Raw genomic sequence first — 7,431 nt, forward strand, 5'->3', positions numbered from 1 at the left:
CTTGTAAATCACTAAGACATCTGTAAACTGATAGAGACTGTGTCCTGCAGGACTGTGATCTTTATCAGTAAACCATTTGTTTTTCCCTTCCCTTAGTTTTAGGGCAGCCAGGAGTGCCTGAGAAATATCACACATATCCCACCCAGGAGTCCAGGGGAGTGGCTGCAGGGTGTCAGCTTGTGCTTTGCCCTCAGCTTGCCTTTTGCTCCCTCATCACCCCCACCATGAAAAATGAATGAAATCTAAGTATTTTGGTTCCACCCTATCTCAGAGATTTTGAAGATGGATACCTATTGTGATCCTGGCAGTTTGAACTCTAGGCACTGGGGGTAGAGAAAAGAAATTTCCACTTCTGGGAAGGGAGGGAGACTGGGTAGCTCACTGAAATATTTGAATCATGGGAATTTGGGCACTCCAGGATTAGGATCCCCCCAAGCAGTGCAGTGAGGTGGGGGTCAGAATTCAGTTGGTGATGCTCCTCTCAGGAAGCTGATTCCATCCAGCAGCGTCTTCTGGATTTCCATGATGGCCTTCTGAATTTCAATCTGGAAGCTATCCCTGAGCCAGCAGTAGATGTAGGGGTTGTAGCAAGAGCCAGCCAGTGGAAGAAAAAGTAGAGACCATTGTGGCTTGAGATGGATTCCTTGAATAGCATCAAATAGAGGTTGAGGGGAAGCCAGCAGATAGTATAGAGAAGCACCACTGTCATCAGCATCTTCAGGGTCTGCTTCTTCCCACACTGGTAGATGTAGGTGTGGATATTTATGTCATTAACAGCATTATTTGATGTAGGAAAGACAATGTTAGGGTTCGAAGCCAAAGGCCAAGAAAGAATTCTTGAGACGTCTTTGGTGCAAAAAGGTGATTTTATTAAAGTATGGGGACAGGACCCGTGGACAGAAAGAGCTGTAATGGGGTCATGAGGAGGGGCCCATTATATACTTTTACGTTCGGAAGGGATTAGGGATAGCATAAATCTCTAAGGAATTTTGGAAGCCAGGTTTCCAGGACCTTGAGGGGGCTAGGTATTATTGGGAAAAGTCATTTATTACCATCCAGTAAAATCTTAGTCATGAGACCCTTCAGATATATATCAGTGGGCCATATGCTTGGGGGATGATTTCCAATGTGTATATTGGGGGGTTTAGAGATAAAGGAAGTTTCCAAAGGAATTTTTACATGTTAAAGTAGACTTACAGGATGCTGGGGGGAAGAGGTCAGGCTAGGATTGCCTTTTGCTCTTAGCAAAGTATTAACATTAAGGCAGTTGAATCCCTAGAGGAATGTCACTTTGCCTGTTTTCAAAGACTTGTCAATGGACTATAGGTAGAAAGAAAATTTAATAATTTTTCTTCTGTCTTTGTTTCCCACATCATTATGGATCCACAGCTTCTAGGTCACATGACCATAAACAACCACCAGCACCATTAATGGCAAGACAAAGAAGAGCAAAAATGTACCCAGGTCAGGATATTTCCACATGGGTTTTGAAGTGTACAGGAAACTGAAGAGGCAGACAGTTTCTTCAGTTATGTTTCTAGGTTATAAGAGTCAAAGAGAAAAAAAAATAACTTTATTTGCCTTTTCCCTGAGTCCTACAGATAGGTATTATATGACAGGTCTTAAGGAAGAGACATATTTATTCTGTGTCTGCACTGGGCCTGAAGACTAGAATTATAAAGTAGGGAGCTTTAGGTTTCAACTTTCCCAGAATTCGAGTGTGACATATAGGAAAACCATGGACCCCAAACAGAAAGTGCTATGCCTAGCGACCACTTGTCATGAGAGTTCTTGGGTACTCTTAATACATTTCAATTTGGAGAAATTTATTTTTGTGCCCATGTTTTGAAATGGAGCCCCTGTTCCATAAGTTTTTCCGTGAGGCTTCCAAGGTCATGGGTTGCTGAAATCCAAACACTGGCTAGCCTGTGTTCCTCTTACCCAACCTCCAGTTGGTAAAGCTTTTGGAAAACGGCATGTGGCAAAGCAGCACAGGTGCTCACAATCCAAATAAGAATGATTGCCTCACATCAGAGTAATTTGGGACTTCAGGGGATAGAGCATCACCTGGAAGAAAAAAATACCCCAGCCCAATTTCACAATTCAAATTAAGGTTACTTATTAGCCACTCATCAACTGACATTCTTTTGTAAAGGTGCAAAGACTTTGTAAGTGGATGAAGAATGTGCCCAACTAGTTCAGCTGACAAATGAGTGTCATTTTATTTTATGAAAGAGCAACATTAGTTAGTGTTTAGAGAAATACTTCAGTGGGAAGACAGGAATCCAGTGGACTGACATCAAAAAAACTTCTGTCTCTTAAGTATGGCATTCAACGGAGAAAAGGGGTGGATGCCCAAAAGCGTGACTTATTTTTCCTTTATCATATATGGATAGGTAAGCACCCCTGTCCTCTATTCTTCCTCCCACTTGGCTTTCTGCATGCCCCCTTTTTTTTCTCCCTCACCCTCCTCCCATCTTGATTCCTCCATGGCTGCTCTTCTCTCCTTTCCTCCCTCCCTCTCTTCCTCCTCACCCGTGCCCCTTCCCATCTCCGCCCATCTCCTATCACCTAGATCCCTCCAAGGCCCCTTTTATGTGGTTCCAGTCACACCCTCTTTCATTTCCCTCCTTGTCTCTCCCACATCATTTGTTTTCTGGCTCCTTTTCAACTGATTAACAATGTAATCCCTCCCAGCTTCTTACCCTTTTAGTCCCACCTCCTTCCTTTTAAATCACTTCTAGCCCTCCTCCCAACTCCTTCTTCCTCAAATCTCTCCCTGTCTTCCCACTTCATTTGCTCAGCCCTCACTCACAGACTTCATAGCCACCTCCCAAACTCAACCCACCATCAGTCCTGAAGCCACACCCTCATCTGATTCTTCCCTTCCCTCTTTCTTCCCTTAGCTGGTCCTGCAATACAGCAAATTAAAAAAAAAAATGTTATCCAAAGGAGAAGAGGAGCACTTTTAAAAATAAATCACTTTCTTACTGCCACATCTCTGTTCCCATAACACCATATCAAATATGGTGGCATTTTTATTATGTAAGATTTGATTTGGTGAAGGTTTGTATTTTACCATCTTGCAATCCTCCTAAATTATACATATACATTCACATAGATTGTTTCAAGGAACTCAGAGAATATTATTAGATCATTTGTATTCTTAGCTGTTTCCATCTACCTAGAAGAGGAACTTACCCTTTCATAAGACCTGAAGAGCCTGGGAAAACACATACCCAATGTTGGTCCAAGGAAATAGCAGCCATGGTTATCATAGTTACATAGGCACAATAGTACAGAGCAAAATGCCTGAGGTGTCATGTCATCTTCTCAAACACCAAGGAATTACACAGATATCATACCTGTGGTAGAAAGGGCACAGTGAGGCACAGGAACTTAACCCTGAGTTTTCCCCTCTTACAAGTCCAAAAACACAAGTAAAAACCTTGTTTCACCAAACTGCTGAGATTATTGTCTCAATAAGCAAAGAATTATTTTCACACTGCAGCTCTCATACCTTTCCCATCTCTTCCCACACAAATGGTCCAGGTTGAAGGCTCAGACCCCAAATCACAAAAAAAGCCCCCTTCCTGTCCAAGCACTGCTTTTGCACTTTTTTGTACTTCATAATCACATGGTTTGAGACCCAATTGCCCAAAATGCCAGCAAATCGGCTATAGTGTACCCTCTTACTAGCCAGAATTGCACCCACTCCTCCTGGAATACCATCTCTGAAGCCATGTGACCTAAGTCAGCCAGATTTCTCATGTTCAGGATGTGGTCATGCAGCTTGTGGATCATGGAGAGAACATTATTCCGAATTGAGCAACCCACATCAGATGTGGCATTGCTCATAGCCCGCACAACCTGGGAGGTGATGGAGGTGATTAGGTCATCAAAGCAGTTCTGTGCACTTAGAGCTTCTCAGATCAGCTTGTCCTCATAGCTCACAGTGTTGAGGCTGGGGTTCAGGAAAGCCCCTTGGGGCAATTCTGTAATCAGGACATCCAGCTTGACACCTCTGAAGAACCTCAAGGTCCTGAAGCTACTGAGTTAGGGAATGCCTGGGGAAGAGAGAGTGAGGGAAGGCAGGGTCTTCACCGAGCGCTGGGCCAGTGCTGCTCAGGGTCCAGAAACAAGGAGCTGAGATGGCAGGTGGGGGGGGGGTGGGATAAAGGGGGGCAGGGAGGTACCATGGGGACACTGGCAAGAAGGAAGGCTAAAAGACCAAACTGCTGGACCGTCTCACAGTGGGCAAGTCTGCAGAACTGAGCTCAGCAGTCTAGCGGGCGAATTCCGCGGGCTCCAAATGCTGTGAAGCTTGGGGAGCATAGACAGAGTCTCTTCCAAACTGGTGACAGCAGCACCTAGTGTTACTCCAGCATGGCTTCTCTTTTCACGCAGTCCGGGTCGTTCCAAATAAATTTCTGTCGCAGTGGATAAATCCTTGTTTCTAAAGCCAGCCGGTGCTGCAGGCAGGGCGGAGCCAGGCTCTGCCACTAGCTCTGTGTCAGTGCTGGCGGCACTTCTTGCAGCTGCCCTTTATAGAAAGTCAAGCGGCCCATATGAGAGACAATGGGAAACTGCAGCTGAACATCCGCCCTGTACATCCAGGCTTGGGAACCAAAGGGGTTGGCAAAGTCTCTGCGTTTCCTGTCTCAGCCCCCCTCCTTTTGTGGCTTTTCCTTGGCTCTGCCTCCTCCATTTTGCTACAGTAGAGATCCCAGACTTACACGCTCTTCTTTCTGCAATCCCCAAGATCTGCCTTGATCACCTCTCTTTTCCCTTAATCTCCTTTTTTTCTTCTGCACCAGTGCAGAACCCCAATACTGGCTTAGGAGCTGTGGCACAAGAAACTGAGAGGGGGTTATGGAGACTGTAGTAGTGAGTGGACCATGGTCTGACCAAGAAGGTCGATGCCTCATTTGGTAACAGCAAATTTGGTGGCTGAGTGGTCACCAGGAATGTCCTGCACGTGTTTTGGGGTTGAGCAAGAGTCTCTATGAGCCCAAGCCAGAGTCACCTGGAAGAGGACAAATCCAGCATGATGCTGATACTCTGCTTTCTCCAATATACAACCACCAACTTCACAACCGTATGGTAGGGGCTCCTGTACTCAGTGGGTAAGCATCCCACTCTTGATCTCAGCTCAAGTCTCAATCTCAGCTCAGATCTCAATCTCAGGGTTGTGAGTTTGAGCCCTGCATTAGGTTCCACACTGGGTGTGACGTAGGGTAACTTCATAAAAAAATAAAGGAAGGAAAAGACAGAAAAAGAGGAAAGGAAAAGGAGGAAAAAAAAGCTGTCTTATTTGGATGGCACACAGAACAGGGAGACATAAATCAACAGATGGGAAGGAGTTAATAAATGTTGGCTCTACCATGTAGATCTACCCAAGAGCAGGTACTGAGTTGGGAATTAGGAATTATTGATCTCCAGTTTGATCCCTCTGCAACAGTTTCCAAAGGAAAACTGCCAAGATAAATCAACTGAACATTCAGCGGATGTCTCCTCCAGCCTGGCCCTGAGGATGTCTCCTAGAGCCTGTCCCTGGGCTGGCTTCCCAATGGCCCAAAAGGGCTCCATATTTGGATGTGTTGACACGTAGTCAAAGATAAGACTTTCATAAAATCTAACCAGCTAAGTGCAGAGGTTCTGTGGCAGGGGCCAGAGTAGAAGGCTCAAACAGGCAGAGGCAGACTTCAAGTGTTGAGACATGGCCTTGGCCTCCACCAGCCTGTTAACTATGGTCCTTATCTTCTTTGGCCTCTCTGAGCCAGAATTCCTGCATCTGTCCAAAGGGGGCTAGAAATACTTAGGTCCCAGAGAAGTGAGAGTTCCATGTAACAGCATTGCTAGACTGCATTTAACAAAGGGAAAAATGATGCAGATTGTATCACACTAGCATCCTCAAACTTTTGACACCACTGCATTCTCTTTCTGCATCTCAGGCCCTGATGTACACGTGAACTTCTTGACCCACATGTCTTCAAAGCCCATGAGCTACCTGAAATCTTGCAAGACATCTTTAGTCGGTAGACAGAGGAAAGCCTGGTGCTCATTCCTGCACCAAGTTCATCAGTGTAAGAGGAGGCTTCCTGGCCATCCTTGGGTTATAAGCACTGTACGGGGATTAAAAGAAGGGGAACTCAGTGCAATATCTCTTCTTGAGCAGCTTACAATTGCACTAAAGAGAAGAATCCATACTCAGGAATGGTTAGTAGGCAGGCACAAGAAATGCAAAGAGTGCTGGAAGAGCAAGTAGTGTAGGCTGGGCAGTTGAGGATTTGTAGAGGAGCTAGCATCTGAGCTGAGGTTTAAACTATCAGATGGGCAGAAATTAGCAGAGAGAAGGGAGAGAGGGTGGTGAAACTTGACCCCCCAGAAGGCAGTAGCAAAGCCACAAAGAGGGGAAAGGCTCCTAGCTTGTTCTAGAGACAAGGAAAAAAAAAAGGTTTTGAGTGGAAAGCTTAGTAGTTGCTGTTCCTATGCATTTCTCTAGTACTGCAGGCTTTTCTAAGGAGTTTCCATGGAGATGGAGTGACTGAGAGTTAAGGAAACTAGTTTTACTATTATTAGTGGAAGAAGGCATACTCCTTGGCACATTAAGAGCCAGAATAGGTGCATTAGTTGATGTGATCATTTCAAGTTATCTATCCATCTAGCTTCTGGCTTTGTTCAGGCAAAATGGCCCTCAGTTCTTACAACTTGGCCCCTCTGGAGGTGCTCAGTCATAGCCACTGTAAACCATTCATTTTCTACACAACTACATTTCACATTGAGTTTCCTCTCTCCTTTAAAGTCACCACCACTTCCCTACTCTATCTTCTAAGATATACACATAAAAACAAGCAACCAACCAAACAAAACTATACATATGTAAGGCATAAAGGACCTACATTTTTCACCAGACCCCTAGTGACAGGTTCAATCTTGGTCCCTTTGCTTTCAGTGTAAATAGAGTCCTACAAGTGTCCTTAACAGAGAAGAAAGGTTTTAAGGAGCCTATTCTAATCCAAATTTCCCATTCTCAGTTATCCCTACCCACAGCTTCAATGACATCTTCTTTTTTTAAGTTTTTATTTTAATTCCAGTTAGTTAACATAGAAGGTGTTACAGGTGTACAATATAGTGACTCAACACTTCCATAAAACACTTGGTGCTCATCACAAAAAGTGCCCTCCTTAATCCACATCACCTATTTTATCCACCCCACCACCCCTCCCCTCTGGTAACCATCACATTATTCTCTGTAAGGTAGAGTCTGATTCTTGGCTTCTCTCTCTCTCTTTTTTCTCTTTTGCTCACTTGTTTTGTTTCTTAACTTCCATGTATGAGTGAAATCATATGGTATTTGTCTTTCTCTGACTCACATTTTTCATCTAGCATTATACTTTCTAGCTCCATCCATGTCCTTGCAAATGGCAA

At 44.5% G+C, this 7,431-nt stretch overlaps 1 pseudogene; it reads right to left on the reverse strand.

Annotated features, from left to right (window-relative positions):
• Nucleotides 1–290: 290 nt before the first annotated feature.
• Nucleotides 291–6,065, reverse strand: LOC148163084 (gastrin-releasing peptide receptor-like; annotated as a pseudogene).
• Nucleotides 6,066–7,431: the final 1,366 nt, after the last annotated feature.

This window comes from Eumetopias jubatus, unplaced genomic scaffold (assembly GCF_037043125.1).
Source record: "Eumetopias jubatus isolate StellerSeaLion01/CBP00866 unplaced genomic scaffold, mEumJub1_p1.0 scaffold_11, whole genome shotgun sequence".
NCBI lineage: Eukaryota > Metazoa > Chordata > Mammalia > Carnivora > Otariidae > Eumetopias > Eumetopias jubatus.